Below are 5710 nucleotides of genomic sequence, written 5' to 3' on the forward strand. Positions count from 1 at the left end.
ATGGGAGGAGAGAGCTATGTGTGTCCTGTGATCTGAGCTGAAAATGTCCTGCGCACGTCGCGAAGGACTCTTTTCCAGCCCCTTACCTGTGGGCCGAGTCTGTCCCGCCCTTTTTGGAGGCTCGGGCTGCCCGGGGCAGTGGTGCGGGCAGTGTCGGTCCCCCTACGCTCTCTGCGTGCGGTTCTGAGACCCGCAGCCCGCTCACCCTTGGACAGTAGACCACCGCCGACTGCAAGACCTGCCCTGCTGGAGGACCGGGATGGACCTGGCCGCTGTCACAGTGCCTGGCGCCCACTGCCCGCCCTCGGCCCCCGAGATGGGATGTGCGCTTGGAGCTCAGCACTCGCAGCTCAGGCCGGACTTGCTGCTCTAGAGCGTGAGCTCGCAGGCTCGCGGTGGAGTAACTAATGATCAGCTCGTCACACCCGGCTGAGCCGAGCCGGCGTGCTGCTGGGTGTGGACGGCCCGCCTGAGGATTGTTGCCGACGGCATAAAAGCAGAGCTGGAGGGGAAGATGGTGCTGTTGGTTCTCCTGGAGAAGCGTGTCACGCTGGCTGTCCTGACATGAACTCAGCTGTTCCCATGTCGGAGGAGCTCGGGTCCTCGCTGTCGCCTAGGACGGCTGCGGTTCTCTCCGGGGCAGCTCCGGTCCTCCCCTGGAGTGTCGCTTCCTGGCTGCAGTGCAGGTCCCGCAGCCCGCTGCCCCGGATCCCTCATCCCGCTGGCACCGACTTTCTACCTTCTACCACCGACCTCTGGGCCTTCCCAGCACAGATCCGTGGAACAGGCCCGCATGAGACATTGCTGTGGGCTCTGGGCCTCCAGCTGGATCCTGCAGGACATTGCCTGGGCTCCAGGCCCTCAGCCGGAGTCTCTGGGTCTCTAGCGTGTGGACAGATCTCCTGCACTCTTCTGCATTTGACTCTGGGTGACTATTATAAAATAATCCTATAAATTAAGTGTCCTGTATTAAATACATTCCCTAGTAAACCCTGACCTCAGTAGACGCCCTCTGTTCTTCACTACAGAAAGCCCTTCTGGATCTCTTTGAAGTCCAGGGAAATCCACATATGTAATCCCATGGGAAAGTTACTGGAATTCTAATACGTTAGCTCCAATCTACCACGTCCAGCGCAGCCCACGGCGAGAATAAAGACACGGAGGCATCTTTGTAGTTGGGGGCAGCCAAGAGATCCTAAGTCCAGCTAGGGCGGGGGCTAAGCGGAACAGAGGCTCCTCCCCGGGGCTGAGCCAGGTTTTGTTAATTCGCGGAGAGGGGAGTGGCCTGGGGATGAGTGACTGTGGGAGGGGCAGGAAGCACCCGTGCCAGGAGCCGGGCCAGGTAGGTAGGAGGCCTGAAATCACCCCTGCAGTATGCAGAGAGAAGGACACACGGAAGGAGTAACCTGCGTGACACAACTGGGGTAGGATCTAATGTTCTGGGGTCAGTGCTTCAGGTGTGTAATTTTTATGCCCCGGGAAGTCACAGCCTCTCATCTTGAGGCTCGGTCTCAGCCTGGCCCCGCCGTTATGTGGGGGCTGTAGGCGGGGCAGCGCTGGCCTCTCCATCAGCACCTCGCTAGACCCATTTGCATTGCTTAAAGCCAAGAGAGGGGATAAGGAAGTGTCCTAGCCGCCTCTGTACACATCCGTACACAGACAGAGGGCCAGGTTTAACCAAAATAGACACAACTGCTCTTCTTTTAAGGGGAATCTTTCAAGGAGAGTCATCCAGGCAAAGTCCTCCACACTTCACCTTTTTTAGGGGGGTTGGTGAGACAGGGTCTCACCATACAGCCCAAGTAGGCTTTGAGCTTGCGGTGATTCTCCTGCCCCAGCCTCCCAAGTGCTGGGGCTATAGGCGTGTGCCACCATGTCTGGCTTTGAGTGTGTTTCTAACACCTTCCCCCACATTTGTAATTTTCTCCTCATATGAATATGGGCAAGGTCATTGTTCTCTGCTTAGGGGTATCAGTCCCAAATTTGATTCAACGTGTAATTTAAAAATGGACCCGGTGCCAGATGCGGTGCCCACCTGTAATCCCAGCACTTGGGATGCTGAGGAGGATCATTGCAAGTTTGAGACCAGCCTGGGCTACAAAGTGAGCTCAAGCCCAGCCTGGTCTGTAAAGCAAGATCCTGTTTCAAAAAGACCAAAAAAAGGCTCAGGTACCGAGTATGTGGATTTATGACACATGCATTTAAGTCACACACACACACACACACACACACACACACACACACACAGGTTTTATTTGTTTTGGATACTTTCCATAACTTAGAAAAGTTAATTTTTAAATATATATCATATTTACATTATTTTCCAAAGAACTTTTTTTTTTTTTGGTGTCAGCAATCAAACTCAGGACCTTGCACTTACCAGGCAAGCACTTCTGCTGCTGAGCTATATCTCTTGCACTCCAAAGAACTTTTTTTTCAGTTTCCCCAATAACTTTCCAAAGCATGATATTTTTTGTTTTTTTCCTTTTATTTTGTTGGTGTTTTTGAGACAGAGTCTTGCTATGTAGCCCAGGCTGGCCTCGAACTTGCAGCAATCTTTCTGCCTCAGCCTCCCGAGCACTGAGATTATAGGCGTGTGCCACCATGCCTGGTGCAGAGAATTTTAAAAAAATACTTTAAATGTAAAATACCGAACCTGCTCCAAAAAACAATACGCACCAGGACGCACAGAAGAAAGCAGCGAGTTCACGGGGGCATTACGTGAAATGCTAAGTGACTGACAGCGACCAGTTCTGCCCTACTTGGACTTTCCTAAGCAGAGCGGGGACTGGCAGCTCAGGGGCAGCCCCGCCGGGCACAAGCTCTAGTTCCACCCCAGGACCACTGTCTCTTTCACTTTTCTTGTTGCTGGGACAAAATACAACTTATAGGTGGAGAGGTTTATTTTGGCTACCGTTTCAGAAGTTTTCCTCCATGTTGGAGCCTCCTGCTCCAGCAGGCTCAAGCGTGGGGACAGCAGGGTCCAGGGAACCTGCGCACAGGTGGGCGGGTGGGAAGCAGAGAGCGGAAGGAGCCCAGAGGTAAATGAACCCTTCCAGGCCCCGCCCCAGAAGCCAGGCCCCGCCCCCAGAAGCCAGGCCCCGCCCCAGAAGCCAGGCCCCGCCTCCTAACCGCGAGTCAGCCGTCAGCCCCGCCTCTCAGTCGCCTTCCCCGGCCCCTGCACGCGTGCGCACATGCACACACACACACACACACACACACACACACACACACACACACACGCATGCAGGCTTATACACACACGAATACTCTTAAGCTGCTTAAATATGATTTATATATGTTAGAAAAAGAACTTCATGATATCACCTAAAATAGTTATGATGTTTAATTCATGAAGAAAAGTAGATATAGAAGAAAACAAAACCATTAATATGAAGCGGGTGTGGCGGTGCATATCCGTTACCCTAGCACTTGGGAGGATGAGGTAGGAGGATGGAGAATTCCGGGCCAACCCGGACCACTTACCAAAGAGCTTCATTCAAAAAAGGAAAAAAAAAACCCGATATGTGAATATATGCTATTAGAGTATAGGAAAAATCTGGAGTACGCACACCACGCTGCTTACTGTGTAGCCATGAGTTATGTGCATAATTAAAAATAAACTAAGTTTCAGAAAGGCACATATGGTACAAATTTCAGAACGCAGAAAAATTTAAACTGGAATGAAAATATTTTTCTATACTTCCAGTCCTATTCAGAACATGCAACCATTAACGGTTTTTATATATTCTTGCAGATCTTTTATAAACATACAAAACTTATCCGGGTCTGCTGGTAGTACACACCTCTAATCCTAGCACTCAGGAGGCGGAGGCAGGAAGATCACTATGAGTTCAGGGCCAGCCTGCACTGATTACTAAGACCCTGTTTCAAAACACAATAAAGAAACATCAGAATGAATTTCCCCCTATAAATGGAAATTGAACTTGTTTTACTTGGCTGTAGAAGACCAGTGCATCTAGGTCTATTCCTATGCATTTTATCAGGCAGAAAAACCATTTTATTTCATTTTAATTTATTTTGCCATATGTTTATAAAGTGGCTGGGGACTGGGAGAAGGAAAAGTGGAAGGAAGGCTGGGTAGGGTGGATGTCAGGGAACAGGTGAGCGTGCAGCTGATTCTTCCTTTTTTATTGTCTCTTTGAGACAGGGTCTCGTTATGCAGTTCAGGCTGGCCTTGAGCTCACTGTGTAGCCCAGGCTGGTCTCGAACTTGCAACAATCCTCCTGCCTCAGCCTCCCAAGTGCTGGGATTACAGGCATGCGCCACCATGCCTGGCTTTTTTTTTTTTTTTTTTTGAGACAGGTTCTCCCAGCATGGTTCAGGCTGGCCTTGAACTCACTATGTAAGCCCAGGCTGGCCTCAAACTCAAAGCAATCCTCCTGAATGCTGGGATCTCTCAATCTCTCTTCCTCTCTCTCTCCTTTCTTTTTTGAGATGGGAAAGGGTAAGAATCCTGCTCTGTTGTCCAAGCTGGGCTAAAAACAAGATCATCACCCTCATCCCCCGGATGGTTAGGACTGCAGGCTGCACCACCATGCCCGGCCCTGATCATTTCTGATATAAGAAAATCCTCCTGTGAAAATGCTACACACCAGCCTGGCTGGGTGCAGGAGCCCGGTGCCCAGCCCTGAATGGGATCAGGAAAGAGCTCAGCTCTGTGACTCCTCAGAAAGCGACAACTTGATTTTCCTGAAGGTTACAACATTCATTTTCATCCTCAGTGTATGTGTATTTCTTCACATTTTTACAGCAATTTTGGTTTTGCTCTGATAGTTCATGTATTTGGTATCTATCCAAAGATAAACCACTTTTGGAAATCTTAGCAAGCTTGTTCTTTCACTCCTAAATTAGTGAAATGAAAATAAAAACCGTCTGCCTTCAAAAACAACTGTATTTGTAAATGTCAGGGCTTACAGGATGTTTAGAAGCAAACAAACCAATATAAAGGAGGAAGGGCTGGTAGAGTGACAGTTCCTTTAACAGAGACCGTTGTCGCCCAAGTTTGCGATGTTTGGTTACAATGCTACATGGGGTACTCAGGGCTTTGAAAGCCACAAACCATTATGCGCGGGAGACCAGCCTGGGCTACACGCCCTGTCAAAAAAAAAAAAAAAAAAAAAAAAATTTTTAAAAAAAAAAAAAAAAAAAACCTAGGTTCTCTTCCTCCCTTTGCACTCCTGTCCTGACTGATAAACAAGGAAAATAACCTTCACCAAAGCATCGTCACTCTTGCAAAAGGGAAGGAATGGACCCTTCCGTAAATGTAACTTCCTCTCAGAGCTATGCTTATCTCGATTGCTTTGCCACAGCCAGGGAGTAGCTCAGCTGTGGGCACATGCTTAGCACGCTGGAGGCCCTGGGTTCCATCCCCAACATTGAAAAAAAGATTGAAGAGTAAAAACTCTGTCTGTCTATCTATCTCTCCCTTTTACAGCTGGAGCGTTATATGAGCTGAGATTTTATTTTACTTTATTTTGTCTTTTTTGGAGACAGGGTCTCACTACGCAGTTCAGGCTGGTCTTGAACTCACTTTGTAGCCCAGGCTGGCCTCGAACTCGCAAAGATCTGCCTGCCTCAGCCTCCCAACGGATAGGATTACAGGTATGAACCACCACAACTGGCCTATATTATTAAACCAATGACTATGTGTGTTAACAATGCCTAATACATGTGACTTAGTGAAAAA

General features: G+C 49.1%; 1 long non-coding RNA gene across 1 annotated transcript in view; it reads right to left on the minus strand.

Moving 5' to 3' along the window:
- The window catches only part of LOC102012719, a 1249-nt gene extending 735 nt beyond the window's left edge, over nucleotides 1-514 (minus strand). The window contains exon 1 of the long non-coding RNA XR_259232.2: nucleotides 87-514. This is a non-coding gene — a long non-coding RNA (uncharacterized LOC102012719). The remainder of the gene's footprint in view (nucleotides 1-86) is intronic.
- Between the last annotated feature and the right edge of the window lie 5196 nt (nucleotides 515-5710).

This window comes from Chinchilla lanigera, unplaced genomic scaffold, assembly GCF_000276665.1.
Source record: "Chinchilla lanigera isolate Chin_1 unplaced genomic scaffold, ChiLan1.0 scaffold00002, whole genome shotgun sequence".
Taxonomy (NCBI): Eukaryota; Metazoa; Chordata; class Mammalia; order Rodentia; family Chinchillidae; genus Chinchilla; species Chinchilla lanigera.